Here is an 18,646-nt window from a genome sequence, read left to right as displayed (position 1 = left end):
CACAGGTGCGCGCCACAGACCGCGTCGCGCGTCGCTCACTGGTTCAAAATTTAAATACGATTCATTCATTCAAACAGTTGCGAAAACTTAGCCGGAGTGGGTGCACGCTTCTCTCGCGTCTAATTATCAAAAAAAAAGTGCTTAAATTCGAAACGAACTATCAAAGTGATTCTTAAGTAAATAAAACAACTCTGTGTTAAATTTTAAAGAGTTTATTGACTCCAAACTGACAAATTACATAAAGTTTTAACAGTTAGCTCAACAAAAACAAATCGTCGAAGTGCTGTGTGAAATCATTTGTGGGTTCAGTGAGAAAATTAATTATTTCGTTCACGTTCAGTGTTTAGAAACTTTATTCATATTGTTTGGAGTTTACTTCGTGGCTTGCTTGACCGGTTCTATGTGAGTATTGAAAGTAAAAGTACGATTTTGTGTACGCACGCACGACGCACTAAGAATGTGAAGTCAGAAGTTGTGAACATGCTTTTGTAACTAAAAACTGTTACCGACTCGTGTTGGTGTAGAAAAGTGCAAATGTCTGGTACACTGAACAATACTAAAGTTGAATAACTTGATATAAAGTAGTTTTCTTAATACTGATACCTGTTACGTGATTTCTCGTAATTATGTTTACAAGCGTTGCATTTCACGCGATATTAGGTCTTATTTTTGAAGGAAGTTTGAAAAAAAAACGGCTTTAGTAGGTATTCCAGTATTTTGCAGCTGATGGAGTCCCACTCTAGGTAAATACTTTTCTCAAGTGGTTTAACTTCCGCTTTGCACCATTTCTCATCCTAAGGAATTTGCTTCATCCTTGCTTCATCATAGTCTTGTCCTCGAAGAAAGCAAACTTCTATCAGAGAATCATATCAGACAGAGCTTTCAAAGAAACATTCGTCATTAGTTCCCTCAAGACACATTTTTTTGACGGAGTCTAAATACTGGTAGAAACCATTCGACAATTTGGAAACGCTTTTACGGACTAAATAAGTAGGTATATTATTTTCTATGCACAAGCTATACTTCAAGCTATTGCGTTTTTTTTTCACATGCCAATTACCTAATTGGTGTACTTAGGCAAAAGGCATAAACACCTGTTTAATTACTAAATACCATTTGCAAACAACATGGCCACTCAGTGGTCATTGGTCAGTTATTTGAACAGATAATTAATTAGTGCAAGAGACCGTGACCGAAATACCTATATCTTGCATAATTGTAAAAACGACTCTTGATCAACATATTATTAAAGCAATGCTCCAAATGTTGGCTTTGTCAATCATATTGAATAAAATATTTAATTATTTTTTTTACGTTAAGACTCTGGGTTGTTTTGGTGGCGAATAATATTGCATCTTATCAGTATTGATCTGGTAAGATACATATATAGTTCTTAAGATTGAAATAACGCAATAATTTTCCTACTTTTTTTACGATTTACTACCAACATTATCTACACCGGACCTTATTGAACGCGACGTGTACAGTATAGAACACTCTTTGATGTCATACCTACACCTAGGCCATAAGTCAAATAGATTATAATTATAATACCTCGTATTCTTAAAGGCAGTTTCATACATCCTAAAAAAAAATAACGAGGCCAGCGCATAGACATAACTACCAAAAAGTCCAAGACCTAAAAGTTCCCATGCAATTACAGCGTGCCGCAATTTAAGAGTATTGACAGATGATTAATATTTTTTAAGCCGATTGCACAGAATTTGGGCAGAAATATAATACTTATAAGACGTTTTTCTTTACCTGCGGATAGGTATAATGTAATCGAAAACACAACAAACCAGTTGTGACCTTGCGTTGTATGACTATTAAGCTCCGGTTGTGTATTAATTATTATTATAAATTACATATACGTATTTGTTAAGATAATAAACATAGCAGTTTATTGTTCCTTTGAACATTTCTTACAACTTGAATATCTAGTTGAATCTACTTGAATCTTGAATATCTAGGTATAACTGTAGACAATTATTGTAATTGGAAAGCACATATTAACTATGTATGCACCAAACTAAATAAATTCGTTTACGCTTTAAGACAACTCAATAAAACCGCTTCAGAAGCTACAGCCTACAGCTATTACCTACAGCTATTACAGCCTACCACGGTTATACATATAGGATCAGTTTTAAGATATGGTTTGTTATTATGGGGCAACTCAACCTTAATCAAAGATGTATTTCTGGCACAAAAACGTTGTTTAAGAGCAATATGTAATACCAATCCCTTAGATTCCTGCAAACCACTATTTAAAAAAACTAAAATACTGACAATTTTCTCACTTTATATACTGGAAATTGGAATATTTGTAAGAAAACACCCACGCGTGCACACGCACCACGAGCACCCACAAGCTATTTGTAAAAGCCTCTGAAAAAAATGTGTTCAGCAAAAGAGATCCCACCAAGATTTTTGTTCCAGGTTGTAGAACCACCCTATATCATAAAAACTGCATGTTTATGTGTATTAAAATTTATAATAAAATACCCCAAACTATAAGAGAACTTCCATTTAGACTGTTTAAATTTAAATTAAAACAATGGTTATCACAAAAATGTTTTTACACGATTACGGATTTTTTAGAAAATAAAGTAGATAATAAAACAAATATATTTATGTAAATGTAAACATGTACACCTTTTAATATATGTAGCATAGTTTGTAATTATATTCCTGCCCGACTATGATTTAATTATTGTATGCCTAAATAGGCTGATTGTAGTACTGGATTATTATTATTTAACACCTGTAACCTACTCAATCAACACAATACAGATACTTTGACTTTGACTTAGTTCCTAAGTAATAAGGTTGACTGTATTACATAAAGATCTAGGTAAATTACAAAAAAAAATTGTGCTACATAACTTTGTGTACCCACATTAATGATTTTGTGTAATCTGTGCAAGACTCAAAATCGCGAGCGCTCCCGAGAGCCCTGAAGAATAGGTACAGGAAACCTTTTCTAAACTAAAGTGATGATTTAAAAACATTAATTACACTACGTGCTATACCTACTTCTTTTCAACTTCGTGGATGTAAAATATTTGCAATACAATCAGAAACTGACTACAGATCATCTTCACTTTATAACGCGTTCCAAACTTGTATCTGTTTTATTTCTTAATAATCATACATTGATCACTACACAAATCTCTTTTCGACTTGCTTTAATTCGATATTCAGCAAAGACTAACTCGACCTCCAAACTCCACAGGGGAGCCCTTAGCCACGGTATTCCGTGCTATAGCTTTCGTTGCTGACTCTTCTTTACATTTGCTTTGGCTGGACACGGTTTAAGTGTTGCTTACTTAGACCGCGGCAGCAGGTCCTCTGCTGCCGCAGTAGACCAAATAAAAAAAGTGTTTAAACCTAATAATACATGTCACACGACAATATTTCACAAGAAATATTTTAACTCGTCATAAATAATTAATGACAAGATTATTTCGATTAATTGTAAATCATATTCTCGCTTTGATATTTCATCACGTAGTACCTACGTAGGCACTGCCAGTGGGCAGTTAATCATAGAGGCTGTGTTGTAAGACTTAAAAATATAATGGGCTTGGTTATTGCAGGCCTTAAAGGTTGATTCACACATTATCGGCTGGCCGTGACACAGCCGTGCTTGGCTGTTTGTCATTTCCTTTGCTTTGTCAATTTTGTGACGCATTTAAGACGTGACGTAGATTGAGTGCAGTTTTTCTTTATTCTTCTCGAAAATAAGCTTGATTTGCATATGGAATTTTAACTTTTTGGCAATTGTTTTGGTTGCTTTTTTCTTCTGTGTCTAAGTGAACCCATTTTTTCTCCTTAATAATCTTTACCCGAAATGGTGAAAACCTGGGCTTAAGCCAACAACAAAATATTCTTTATTTAAAAACGGCCATAGTTTCGATCTATCAAAGCTATAGCCGTTTTTAAATACACTTACTTTACACTTCTAGTGTCAATATAGGTTATCTTATTAAACAACATTCCCGCCATATAAATTACACTGTTTTTATATGAAAATTATAATATCAGAGCATGTATTGAGTATCTGTAATGTTTTGTACACATGCTTTACACTGACCTCTATTCTGATTATGATCAGTCTACGAATAACCTTAGTCCTTTATAAGTAGTTTAAATAATCTCACGGTAGATATGGCAGTGGCCTGTGGCCATACGATTATAATTGAAGTGTTATGTATTTCCTGTTTGACTTTATTTAGCAGCAACTTAATAACACAAGGTCTGTGTGAGGGCTTTTAGAATTACTGGTATCAATGGTGTCGTTTGCAGCAGATCGCCTCTCGGGGTCCACCGCTAAACATAACCTTAGGTTTTATATTAAAAAGGAGCCAATTCTTACCCAGTTTTTATCGATTCAGAACATTTTTTCATGTTCATTATATCATGCTATCAAAATGCACATTAGCACATTGCACACGATCGTGTTGCTTTTCTAATGTCTATAATAATAAGACATGTTAGGAGCCGTCTTAGTTTCACTACGACTAGTCTTACTTAAAGCGTGCAATGAATAAGTCCCCTGAAATTTTTTAACGCTAAGAACAATTCAAACTATACAACACTTTGACAAAATATTCCAGTCAAAGATACTGCCCCAAATTATTTTTATAGTAGGGAACTGCTGTGGCAAGCATTAATTCTAATTTCGGACCTAACCGGAGTCACTCATGATTCAGTCCGGGTGACAGATTCTCTGATACGAAACTAGTCGGTCAATCCCGATAAATACTTGTTAATAAACCGTTGCATCATTTAATAAAGATGCATGCATTAGAATGTCTTTATCTTTGACAAGATCACAATTATATTCGATAATACCATCGAAACAGATCTAAACTGTAAATTGTACGAAAAAATGCATTATTTTGTTAAGTCGGAGTCGCGCCGCGTGAAGGCCAGCTTTGTCACGCCGGTTGAGGCTAAAACGAGTGTCAATGACACACATCTTACTACAATAGGGTATGCTATTATATCAATTATTGTTATTTTTTATGAGGAAAGATAAATAGCGTATAACTTGGGGCCGATTTATCAATCTTCAGCGTCTTTCTGACAATAAAACAATTTTTTTTTGTAAATATAATCTGTCATTATTCAAAATTAAAAAAAAAATAGAAAATCTTGTACATAACAAACTTTGGACCCAACTTCGTTCTTCGAATATAACGGAGTAACCAGTGTACCTAAATACATAAAATACAGGCCGAATTGAGAATTTCTTTTTTTTTTTTATCAGATGAAACGAAAGAGGTTGTACTGATTTTCTAAACCAAGACCACTTTTTCAAATTAAGTAATCCTTAACCATACCTATTATATAGCAAATATCGCATGTAATACTCACCACACACATAACATATCAAATATCATCTCAAGTAAAAAAGAACCATAATTGCCACTAAACGGTTCCTAGTTTTGAATCATAGTATGTTTTAAAAATAAACACATACTCATTGTTTTTAGTCTCATTGTTTACAAATTAGTCCTTGCGAAACAAATCCGGAAAGTAATACACATAACTTCTTATCTCTTGCGGTGTAGACTTCTTAGTACATTATTCATTCATTGAGTTTACAATAATTATTTATTTGACATAGCGGTTTAGTCACGCGTTTATCGGGATCGGCCGACCACACCTTATTGACTGCATTGTGATCGAACCTACACCTCATCATCGGCCTAGCTTTTTCCCAACAATGTTGAGGTCGGCTTCCAATCTAACTGGATTCAGCTATTTACCAGTGTTTTAAAAGGAGCGACTGCCTATCTGACCTCCTCAACACACTTGTCTGGGCACACACGATACACCTTAGTTAGATTGATTGTCAGACATTCAAGCTTCTGACTTACTGTAAGGACTGTCAAAGATGAATACCAGTCGAGACGAACAATTTAACTTGCATTCCGAAACACGGACGATTATGCCTCGTTATGGGATCGAACCTACACCTAGTGCCTACAATTCCATACTACAGAAGTACAGAACCACAAGGTCACAACCACATCACTCGTTATCAGTCAGATCAATGTTATCATCATCGGGAAAACCGATCTTGTATGTTCATGCGTATGATCCACATCTGATTTCTTCCATAACTTTCTATAGTAAAACCGCTGAGTAATAAGCACTCCAATGGATAAGGATATTGACTAATCTGACACTTTCAAGATCTATGACGGAATTCATTGATAATGCAAATAGTTTTGTTATGATTCAGTTTTGACAGTCGTAGGCGGAAAATAGTTAAACTATTTATTTTTGTATGCCTATTTTACCTATTCAGAAAGTTACTTAATATGACCGGTCAAGTGCGAATCGGACTAGCAACACCGAGGCTTCCGCATAAATGGGCTAAAGAGTGAGAGAAGAGAGATTAAGAGAAATTGTCCGGGTGAAAATTTGTATACCTATTTGAGATAATAAAAATGATTTTGATAGCATATAAAATAAAGAGGCGACTAAAAAACGTAGAGAAAAAGTACATTGTATAATACGCACATGAATTTAATAACACAGTTCCCCTGGAACTTGAACCTACGACTTTTGAATTACCAATACGACAGTCGTACCACAATATAATAATATAGCCATATTGATCAACTTCACTTTCAAATAAAACCTTATTTTTCTGCAAAGATTGTTAAAAAACAACACATACCTTATGTCGCCATCGTTACCGCTAATTAGTCGTATTACACAATTAGCAACACATCAACGTCGTAAATACTTCAACACTGATAACGCAAAGTTTTTAAGTAATTGACTATAAACCTCTTTAGTATAAACTAGCTGTTGCCCGCAACTTCGTCCGCGTGGTTAGAAGATATAAGTTATGATTTACACCTACCCACATGATTTATACTTGTCCACATTTTCCATTGTATCTTCGCTCCTATTAGTCGCAGCGTGATGGTTTATAGCCTAAAACCTTCCTCGATGAATGGTCTCTTCAATACAAAAAGAATTTTTCAATTTGAACCAGTAGTTCCTGAGATTAGCGCGTTCAAACAAACAAACAAACTCTTCAGCTTTATATATTAGTATAGATAAGTACAAAGATAATGACTAATTGAGGATAAGTAGCAAGGAGTTCCTTAGGTTTAAATAGTTGTCTAATCTGGTTATCTAACCTTTCATCGAACTATGGGTACCTTTTCATGCTTGCATAATATACGACATTTTTTTGCAACGTGGGACAAACCTTTTGCTACTCTTGATCTAGTCATAGCGATGTGTAACCATCTATGTCAGAACAACTTTCTTCGTGTTTTGGAAGGGTAGTCAGAAGCTAGAAAGTCTGACAATTAGTCTGACTAGAGTGTATTGCCCAAGTAACTGAGTTGAGGAGGTCAGATAGGTAGTCGATTCTTGTAAAACACTTGGTACTTTGCTACCGGATGTTGGACTGGAAGCCGACCAAAATATGATTGGGAAAAGTCTGGATAGTCTTAGGTACCTACGCACCAATAATAAATCGACCAAAGCAAGTCGGTACTTACAAAAGCAATTAATAGGCCCATACTCCCAATTATTTTTCCAGTAATACGTTGAATATTAATTTGCCCGCATATTTCAGCAGGTATCTCGGACTTGTGGCGGCCAAATAAATAAATCTAAACATCGAGGTTAGGTAAATTGTGGTTTAAATGTACGTTCAAAAAAAAACAAAACAATATTATGTCTAATAATTTTCTTTAAGGGATTTTTGCTGACAATTTTATTGTAGAAATAAAATTGTCAGCATAACCTTTAGATACTTCGGAGTATGAAAAATAGATCGTAGCCGATCCTTAGACCTACAGAAAGTCCATAAAAATCAGTCTAGCCGTTTCTGAAGTATTTTGGTAACTAACATTCGACACGAGAATGTTACATTTAAGAAATATGTCACATGCTTTTTTACAACATAAGAAAAAACTATTTGAAAACCGATATGTGCCTAATCAACAACTTTTTAAGCAATAGCCTATTTACTTAGTACTAAATTAAATATATCTTTAGCTAATCAAACTGCTCTACATTTTCACACAAAAAAGGTTTAAAAAAATATAGTATTCGACAAACCATTTAAAACATTTTTACGCTTCGTTAACCGAGAAATAAAAAATGAGTTAAACAAACACACAACACCCGAAGGTTGACTTCACATTCACTTTTTATTTTAACCAAATATAAATAAGTGGTTTCTTAGGTTTACGCGAATGTTAGACATTGAAATGAAACGAAGGAAGATATAACCTACTTGGGACCCAATAATACAAAAACTCAAGGCTAAACCCAAGAGCAGCGCTGCAAGACACCACGACACAGTGAGCTCATACTGCGTAGGTCGGACCATAAATAATTAATTAAAAATATGAAGGTAGAACGAGCAACATCTTCTGTCAAGACGAACACCATCTCAGTCTGCCCGTGACCATGATACCTGCAAAGGTGTCGAAACGTCGGGAACTAAAACCAAAAATTAAACCGCGATAAAATCCGTAAAAGTCGTTTCATTTCAAATATAAATAAATTATTTATTTGTTAAGCCTTGAAAATATTAACTGGTGATGAAAATAGAGGCTCAATGTAGCTAAATCTAAATTAGGTATTCTAAAGATTAGCCAAATTTACTTTATTTAATTATTACACTAATCTACATTACATTATTAAATTAATTAAAATAAGGTTACTATTTTTATTAAAATTTCCGCCCAGTTTCGCCTAACGCTATCTAGTCTAGTCAACTGTTATAGTGTATAAATTAGACAAGGTAACTGAAAAAAATGTCCTGGATGGGAATCAATCTCGCGACCTCCAGTGTAGCAGTCATAGCAACTAGACCACCAAACCGGTAAAAATAGTGTTGTAACCAGTGTCATTTACAGTGATTGAAATGAAATCATATGAATTTGTTCACCATACAATATTACTATTAGCATATTGCCATATTATTTCCATTCAAATACATACTCCAAACATTTGTGACAATATTTACTAAAAGTATCGATTGAATATCAGTATACTACTAGGTGCTTGTAAACTACTACATTTTATACTTATTTTCGTAAGTGGCAATTTATTGAGCATTTATCTACTGTTAATAATTCAAGTGTCCAATCATAGTATTCTCGACAATTGTGACTTGCAACTTTCCTCCGTTACAAATAAACTATCTATGATACCGACTTTATTTAGTTCTCAAGTTGAAGAACGGACATTATTAGTTAGACAAATAGACGGTCAATAATATAGCTACAAAATTACCTAAAGGAAATAATGCTCTTAGCTTGACGATATAACCCACTAATTAGAGGAAATTAACGATATAGATTATGCTGAAGAAATACGCAAACAATCTGCGAAGTTTGTAACGCAGTTTTCTCCACAGCCAGAACGCTTACGAAGTGGTAAAGGGTAGAGCAAACCAGGGGGTGCTGTTCAGTGCCTTCTTGGTGTCCAAAAAGCTTTAAGAGCTGAATCAAATTTGTATAACATATTTTAACAGATAATTGTTTTGAATTATTCGTGCATGGTTTTAAAAACCATTTGCCGCAACCGGATAAATAATCTATTATATCACTACACTACGTTATGTCAATTCCTAGAAGACCTCATTTATGTGTTCTCAATAACATGTCTCCACATTATCTTGTATGGGAATCCTACACACGGAAGTGTAACTTGGATTACATTTGCCGTCTGTGCTAAAGTGAAGACCTTCACCACCACTTTGTGGAAGGGAGAGGGTGCTATACGCCGTGAAGAGCACCATCTCTCTTCCACATGTTATCGAGGAGCTACTGGTAATTTACCATATTGTGAATAGCGTTAACACGTCATGATTTTTGTATGTTATTAAACAAATATTGCCAATAGAAACAAGAAGTGACGATCTAGTGTTTAGATAGGATTCTTGGTGTGAGAATGTTGTGTTTGAAAAATCCAGAATTCACCACGAAACACTGCAAACAACAAATGTCCCGCCACAGACGTTCCTCACGTCAAAGATTTGAGCTTTGATCACCTCACTCGCTTCTTTGGCAATCATATTATTTGCAATGCAGGTTTGCTCGCAATATTTTCCTTGAGTTACTTTTTTAAATTTGTTACGAGTTTTCTATGATTTGTACTTAGTAAATAGCTATTCACGTATGATTCGCTCATTTAAATCCTTAAGTACCAGCACTGGCCCTTTGACAAAACAATTCATGTTGTCTGTGTTGAATCTGGGTTGTGGTGCACCTTCGATGTTATGCTTTCTTAGTATTACTTCTCAATGCCTTTTTGTGGAAAATCAACTACTTTACTAGAAATAAGCGTAAACAAGAAAACTCTAGTCGTCGACTATCAGTCTTTGTTAGTCGACGACTTGTGTATACAGGGTTTAATACCAAACTCGCATCCACAGGCATCTCTTCCCGATATAGAAATACAGCATGGCTTTGTAAATCTATGTCAAGAACTGTAAGTATTGTATCTGATTATTTATGTTTTTAAACGTTACTAAAGCTGATCAAATGCAAGTATTGTATTTTTTAAATCATGCTGCCTAGCATGACAGCTGTGGTAACAACTGAAGCATCACATCAACATGATGGATTCCATTCAACTTTGAAAAAAATACTTTTAATTCTTTCAAAGAATAAGATCTCAGTTGATTCCCACACCATGTTGAGGTAGCCCCATTCGCCTATCCTGCTATTATACAGGGTGTAAGGAACACCGTACCACCAAAGTCACATAATGACTTTAAAATAACGTGTTAATTAATATTAAAGAAGTCGCTACCGTCGGAGATTAATATTTATAGATTTAGTCATTTTTGAGCACGCAATGAATTGGTTACCGCGCGATCCTTACGCTCAGCGTACGTACTTACACGAACTGTAATGTGGTAGGAGGGCGACACTCGGCGACACGATCGAAACATTCGAAACGCGCGCGCATTTTATAAAAATGTTGTGATGTAACGAAAAACAATCACAAAAAAATACCAATCAATTTACACTATTCTGACTTCAATCTGTGTCTTGTGTATTATTAAATCAAACCTACTCTTACCTTAATCTCGCTCATTTCTAATCAGATAAGGTTCGAAAATTTCGAAATGTCCGCCATCTACGTGCACACAAATTTTGGCGCGGCGAAAAATCTGCTGCTGAACCCGGGGCAAAAAGTACCGCGTCCAGTAAATGTTCATCGCGAGACTTGCATTGCCACGTGCTTCGCCATAACACATTAGCATGTTGCCATTCTCCCGGGCGGTAAAATAACCTATCGAGCTACTAGGATCGTAATTTAAATAATACACACACAACACACGCACTTATATCACTTAACACAATAAAATTGTCTGCCTACACGATAATTAGTCCGCGAATTACCCGATTGCACATGCACATTCGATTAGCGTAAGGAACAAACTGAGTAAAAATAGGTACTATTTTGAAAAAAGCCGAACTTTCGGTTTTACCTTTGAGTAGTGTTGGACCTAGGTACCTATGATTCTTTATCGATAAATTACATGAGGTCGAAGTGAATATCGTAAAATTATTCTTGACAATAAAGTACTTAACTTAAACCTTTAAAATTGATTAATCACAAAATGTACTTTTGTGTAAGAACATAATTGTTTTATGTGACTGGAATAATTATTCAGCAGTTCGTAGGAAAAAAAATGATAAAAATTTTTAGGCAGGAATTTCATTAGTAGATGATGGATATTAGTAACAAAACAGACTTTAATTTTAGAAAAAATAAATTATTGTTTATAACAACATGTTTTAGAACTACAGAATTCTAAACAAAAACAAACTGTTTATAATAAAAGGTTTTAATAAATTTCGTGATAAGTTGATAAACGCTGAGAAGGTGATTTTCTATTTTATAACATGGAACCCGTGTAACAAAAATCGATGTACTATTTTATCCAGTGCCACAGGTACGTCACTCGCCGATACCGCTGTAGGTGTCGGCGACGCGCTGGCGGTGTCGACAAAGGCGGCTAGCGGTGCCTACAAAGCGCGCGGCTTTTTTTAAAGGAATAGTAGGCAGGATTACGAATAATGCGTGCGAGTGCGCGCGCAATAGTTGCGCTATCTCTTACGCTTGTCGCTCATGAGTATTGGTTCGGTTTTGACGTCACTTTCGGTTAGATTTGCAAGAGAGCGATGACCGACGAGTACCTTTACGAATCAGCTGATCGGGAGCAGTTTTTAGTGTTTCATTTACATTGCCTTTTTTTGTGAAATCGGCTTAATAATGATTTTGTTTATGAAAATATTATTGAAATACGTAGGAAAAATGATTTTATGACACATAAAATTAAAAAAACGCGAAAAAAAACTGCAATTTTCATGAAAAGACCGATGAAAAATTCCAACGCAGTGGGGTCTGGAATCATGTCTAGAACTCAGGTCCCACGGAAAAGTCACGGTGTTCCTTACACCCTGTATAACTGTTCTCATAACATCGGAAATTAAAACGGAAGAAATAATAATACAAAATTAAAATCGATTTATTTCATACCGTGTGATAACAATGAAAAGTATATAAAAATAAATCCTGCTTGTGACTTGCATGTTTTCGAAACTCCCTGCGATATGAGAGTTAAATTGTTCAGTAATTTAATCGTCGTGTCGTGGGGGGTTCTTGAGTTAATGTTTTATTTTCTTTCTTATGACAATAGTGTAATTAATTGTCTAGTCGTCATTGCTACTATTGATAGGACAAGGCCGTGTTAAGAATTGTCTGTGATATCAAATCAGGATGGTCTGTCTAAATTAACTATCATTGGAAACAATAATAGTTTTTTTGTTTATTACTCATAACATATTTGATATTAAACTTAAATGAAGGATACCACTTTTTTTGTCTGTGTCCAAAACTAGTTCAGTGATCCCGTAGTATTAACGCGTGAACAATATTAATGGTAGTAAAACCGACTTGTTGCATAGTACGATACCAATGAAACCATCAGTGATAGCTGATTGCAACATAATTCCTAAAACATGATAACAGTTAAAAGTGCTAATATCGGACTTGTTGCGACACTACACCATAACATGTTATGATTAATTAGTTTGGTCACAGAACTAATTCGATCCTACTAACTGATATTAGTAGCCCATTTTATGTAGGGTCAAACATTATGTAAAGAAGAGATTGCATAAAAAGTCAAGACTATATTCGAACTTGTACTTATCTATACTGCTAGCGTCACGATGAATGACATACACATAATTATAAAGATTCTGACGATACCTCATAAAGGAATCGTTTTAAGGTGTCCCATAAAGGAAGAAATAAACGAAATAACCTGAACCGTTAAGAAATCTCACTCAATACTTGGGCATCCCTGTAAAAAGCCCTATACAATATCAATCAAATCTAACCTACAACCAATAAAAGATTCCCTATCTGCCTTTAACATCGTATCTGCAGCTCCACAATAAAATTGGTCCAATTTACCATAACAATAGGATCTATTAAGTTTTTCTGAGACTTCGGCTGACCTCGGCTGTTGTCGGCAAAAACCGAATGGACGTGAATCACGTGACGCAGGCACAAGTCCACTCAAGGATTTCAACTTTGTCTACGTTGTTCGGGTTTACCTTTAATTCTACAAAATACATAATACTACATGAAACTAAAGTAGCTTTTCGGGTTTCAATTTTTCTTTTCTTTTGTAAGATGTTTCGTCATTGCTGTAATGTAATGGACTTACTGTGTTTTCTGTCTTCGTAACAATTTAAGACTTATCGAAGTTCCGTACCTCAATATAGAGAATGAAACTCTGCGTTCACTTTTTCTCCAGCGGTCTTTCAAGACCCTTTATTTCGAGGAAACGTAGATGTAGATTAGTAGATTGCAATGCAATAAAAATTTAATGTACTCTAAATAGCGGTTCAAATGTATAATATTTTCAGAATAAAAACTTTTACTTATTCACAGATACCTACATACATATTAAACCTAAATTATTAACCAGAAACCTGCAAACCTCTTCGTCACGATAAGTCCTTACTTAAAAACGGCAAAAAAATACAACCTGCCAACCAAAGACTTATAAGGATCCACTCCGCAACTATTTTCGCAACTGCCGTCTATAGTTACATCACTATCACGTAGAGATGTGCATTGCTTGAATATCGACACATTAACCCGTTCACGGGTGGTGGGTATTAATGCTAACTGCACGCCACTTTCGCCGCAAACGAACATTCTTTATATCTACGTATGTTTGTATGTTTGTCTGTCAAACGTGCGGACTTGTGGAGAAATTTGTTGTTCTTGCGTTAGTAGTGTGTAAATATTTGATGAAAGTACTTAGCTTGGAAGGATTTAGGAAAGTGAGTATGATATGTGTGTTGCATGTTAATTTTGGGTTAGATGATGAGATGATGGTTATGTGACATTACGTGGGGTTTGGATAGCGATGGTCTAGTTCCTGGCAGTTGCACTTAATAAATAGTAAACTAAAAGTAACACTTTTACTTTTACATTAAAAAGTTTCGATGCCCTCTGAGTTTGTTTCGACAATTCTTCTCAAGGCCGCAAGGTAGCGAATTAGGAAATCTTAAAAAAATATTTGGCTAATATTTGCAGTTCAATAAAAATCATATAGTGCAAAAATTAAAACCTCACACAGGACTTGTAACTATTAGCAATGCGCATCAGAATCAACTTTTTAATTTTGCTAACTTCCTGAATTCACAAATCTGTCAGTCTGGGGCCTACCATATTTTAAAGTATGAAAGAAACGGCGCAATTCACGAAAGAAAAGCATCTCTCTCCCACAGCTGCTACAGTCTTACTTTAAGCAAGGTAAACCCACAGGTATTTAGTACCCTCTGTACTTGTCTCAATACTTGTAGCATCGCGTCACGATTGACTGCACAAGCAGCGGAAACAACGGTAGGCCGCTTTTGACGCAGACAGGTTTAAATTTAGTTTAAAAAAGTGTGATTCGGACTTGTGTCAGTGAGGGTTTCATACTAATAGGATAAAGAAAAAGGAGAGGTACCCACAATTTTTCTGTCACCCAACGAAATAGTCATCAGTTAACCTCTTATAGCGGCAACAGAAACACATTTTCTGTGAAAAATTCAACTTGGTAGCTATCACGATTCGTGACATAGCCTGGTGACAGACGAAAGTACCTCAGAAAAATGGTTTCGTTGGAAACAAAAACGTGGTACGAAAATTCGTGTAACAATATCACGAATATTCAATGTCTTTGATTTTTTATAGTATTGTGTTTGTCTGTTTGAAATGCTGATATTGAGCATTTTGTTCAGTGCGAAATGCATTTTTTTTTTCTCTAGCCCACTGTGTCCCACTGCTGGGCAAAGGCCTCCCCCAAATCCTTCCACGACTCTCTATTCTGAGCCGCATGAAAATGCATTTTACAAAATCAAAATTCCTATTTAAAATCCGCTTTGTAATAAAATGCGGAACTCCACAGACTTCCTGGTTGACCACAAGGATTACTCAGAATAGGTCAGACCTTGGACAGTGAATGTTAGGCTCACCTTTCTAAGCTATAAATTACCGAGCAGTGTGTTAAATGGATACGCAAGTGCGTATTTTATTAGTACATTTTTAAATGATGTTGCATAACTATGTTTGCACAAAAAATTAAAATAAATAAAATCAGGTAGATTAAAATAAACGGATAAGTATTTCTACTTTATAAATAAATGAAAAATACGAAAATAATACGCATCAAAGTCGCTGAAACTTACGAAAGTGGAGGTTAAAAACGTCACAAATATAAAAAACGTGTTAAGTGATAAGTGACGTCAACCTAGAGATTTTAACTTACGTCAGATTATTTTTTTGTTGATAAACCGTGATGAAATAAATAAAATATATAAATATAAATAGATAAATTAAAGTGAATTGTAAAAGATCCACTATCCACTCTCTGTGTTGAAATCCTCTTTTGCACAAAAAAAACCGCACGTTTGATTTACATCAGACAATAAAATTTATCAGGAGGACATTTATTACTATAATGTGTCAATGCGATTTTGCGCCGAGATCAAAACACTAATAAGAAAAAAGAAAACCTTATCTATGATGTCTAAGAAAGTCGCTCTCAAAACTAACAGTAATAAAATTTCAGTAAAAAAATAACTACTTTTAATTACTATGAATGAAAACATGCACTTGCTATTAGTAATAACCACAATCACATCACAAAGTTGTTTTAGTGTTCATAGCTTGCTTGCCTTGAACACCGCGTAGGTTGTAAACGGTATAAACTTACAGCACAGAGGTCATTATCGTGATTTACAACTGAGGTAGATCTCAATTTTTGTTGACATTGAAATTAAAAGAATATGATGACTTAATAAACTGAAATATTAAAAAAATCAGTGAAACTGTATCGAGTGGGGCCCGCTAAATTAAAATGTATTATTGAATGAATTTGACTAACGATCAAACTTAGGGCCGTAGGTACGTTGCTTAACCTCGATGCTTGTTTTTATTATTTATTGTAGTATTAAAACTATAAGACTTACAAACAGTAATACGGTTCCTTTCTTTTTCGTTTGGTCTAGCCACAGGGTTTAGCATCCCTAAAAAGTCATTAAATTTTTAGGCTAGGTATGTAAGTACATTTACGCTAAAGTTACATTAACAATTTTTACAACAGGAAAGTAAAAAGTATTCAAAATATCGTCAAATAAAGCTTTAGAAATTAAACTAAGAATTATGTTAGTTCAGCAACGTGACATCGTTTCGAAGTATTATTTCATAACTAGCTGTTGCCCGCGACTTCGTCTACGTGATTTTCAAGATGTGAAAAACTATGAAGTTTAATAATAACGATCATCGCAAAAATGTAATGCAATATTGAAAATGAAACACTTTTTTTTCATTTTAAGCTTGCTTTTTTTTTCTAAATTATAATGAATCTTGAGCGGCCCAAAGACTATCCAATGTTTGAATCAAACACATTTCATCGTTTACGATACTATCCTGGTGTCAAATATTTCACAGTTGTTTTAATGAGTTTTCTCTCTCTTGAGAATCTCAAAAAGAGGGGCTTATAACTTTGACATATCTGCCTACCTGCCTGTCTGTCTGTGACATCATAGCTTCCGAACGAATTGTACAATTTTAATTTAAACGTGAATTATGTGCGAGTGTTTGTTAAGACATGTTTGACAAATCGAGTGGTTTAAAAATGGGGGGGGGGGTGCAAGTATAAAAAAATAACAGAAGGTATAACTCAGTCTTAGCACTTCTGCTAAAAATGTTTTACTTTCGAGGGTTTCCATTTTCTAATTGGGTGGGTTATGATTTTCGAGCACTGTTTTTTGGTCGGCCTACGCCTGAAATTGTTAGACGGATTATGACAGTGATTATGAGGTATCATAAAATGATTATTGTACTGTAACCAAAGAGGTAAACCAGAACCATATTACTGAGGCCCCGGTGTCCGTTCGTCTGTCTGTCACCTGGCTGTTTCTCAGGAACAGTGATAGCCAGACAGTTGTTATTTTCACACACGATGTTTTCTGACGATATAAATAAGATGTCAAATTATTTTTGTGGACGGAGCTGGTGAAGTGAGAGTCGGGCTCGGTAACTGTGGATGTTACATAGTGTCATAAGATATAAGATTTTTCAAAATTGCGCCCAAATAAACGGTTTCCAGAAACACGTTATGTTTGATTGTCCTCTTACTATTAAAACTGATCTTCCTCACAAACATTTGGAATAATTCCAAAATCAAAAAGTTGGTAAACGTGTTATCTTGGCCCCCTGGTGTATTGATCATGATTTGCCTTTAAATTGCTGATAAATAAATAGCGTGATAATAAAAAAAAACTATCAGACACCCCTTTTTTTTTAATTGACTATGGCACAAATCCAAAATATAGTAATCACAAATTAGATATATCATCTAATTTGTCAGCCAAAATGAATTTTCCAAACATTGTATGACGGATGTAAGTGCTGATAGCTACACGCTATATTATCAGCCTTATTGGGGAAATTTCCAAAAATATGTTCCCTATCCTCGTCGGCTTAGCTTTGGGATCTCAGAAATTAATTCAGTCTTGTTCCTTCCCCTGTTTTTAAAAGGGTACGAAAGAAGAAAATTTTAAATAAGTAGAGATTACAATAAATTGTTACAGGAATTTTTAGCAGGGCCACGTGTACGGTCTCTGTAATGGCGGATGTAGGCCAATCAAATCGTTAAAATATTGAAATATCCGAGGTATCAGTAGACATTGTTCTATCAATAGATACGTAATGTCAAAAACCGTCTAGCGTACGCTCTTATTAATTGATAGCTTTGGTCTTATAGATCTTTCACATTGCATACCTATTATGAAGTTTTTATGCAAGTTTTCTAGGCTTTTCTATCCGAAATACTTTTGGCCTATGTAATGTTGCAAATTTAAGAAAACATGATTTCATTGTTTGAAAGGCTTTTTTTTGTTTGAAAGTTTATATTTTTGTTGCTAGTTGTTACAGATGAACCAAGGTAATATAATTAACTGTGTCGTTCAGTAATTGTTATGCATAATTATAGATGAGATCAATGTGAACTACATGCAACTTTGGGTTGAGTGTCACTACGAATTCTTTTATCTTG

At 34.8% G+C, this 18,646-nt stretch overlaps 1 protein-coding gene across 2 annotated transcripts in view; it reads left to right on the top strand.

Moving 5' to 3' along the window:
* LOC113495714 (putative ferric-chelate reductase 1 homolog) overlaps nucleotides 1–18,646 on the top strand; it is a 42,455-nt gene continuing 23,809 nt past the window's right edge. For both annotated transcript variants that reach the window (XM_026874612.1, XM_026874611.1), the window contains exon 1: nucleotides 1–402. The gene's annotated coding sequence lies outside the window, so the exon portion shown is untranslated. The remainder of the gene's footprint in view (nucleotides 403–18,646) is intronic.

This window comes from Trichoplusia ni, chromosome 7 (assembly GCF_003590095.1).
Source record: "Trichoplusia ni isolate ovarian cell line Hi5 chromosome 7, tn1, whole genome shotgun sequence".
Lineage (NCBI taxonomy): Eukaryota > Metazoa > Arthropoda > Insecta > Lepidoptera > Noctuidae > Trichoplusia > Trichoplusia ni.
Note: the sequence above shows the minus strand (reverse complement) of the source record. Positions and strands in the feature narration are given on the sequence as shown.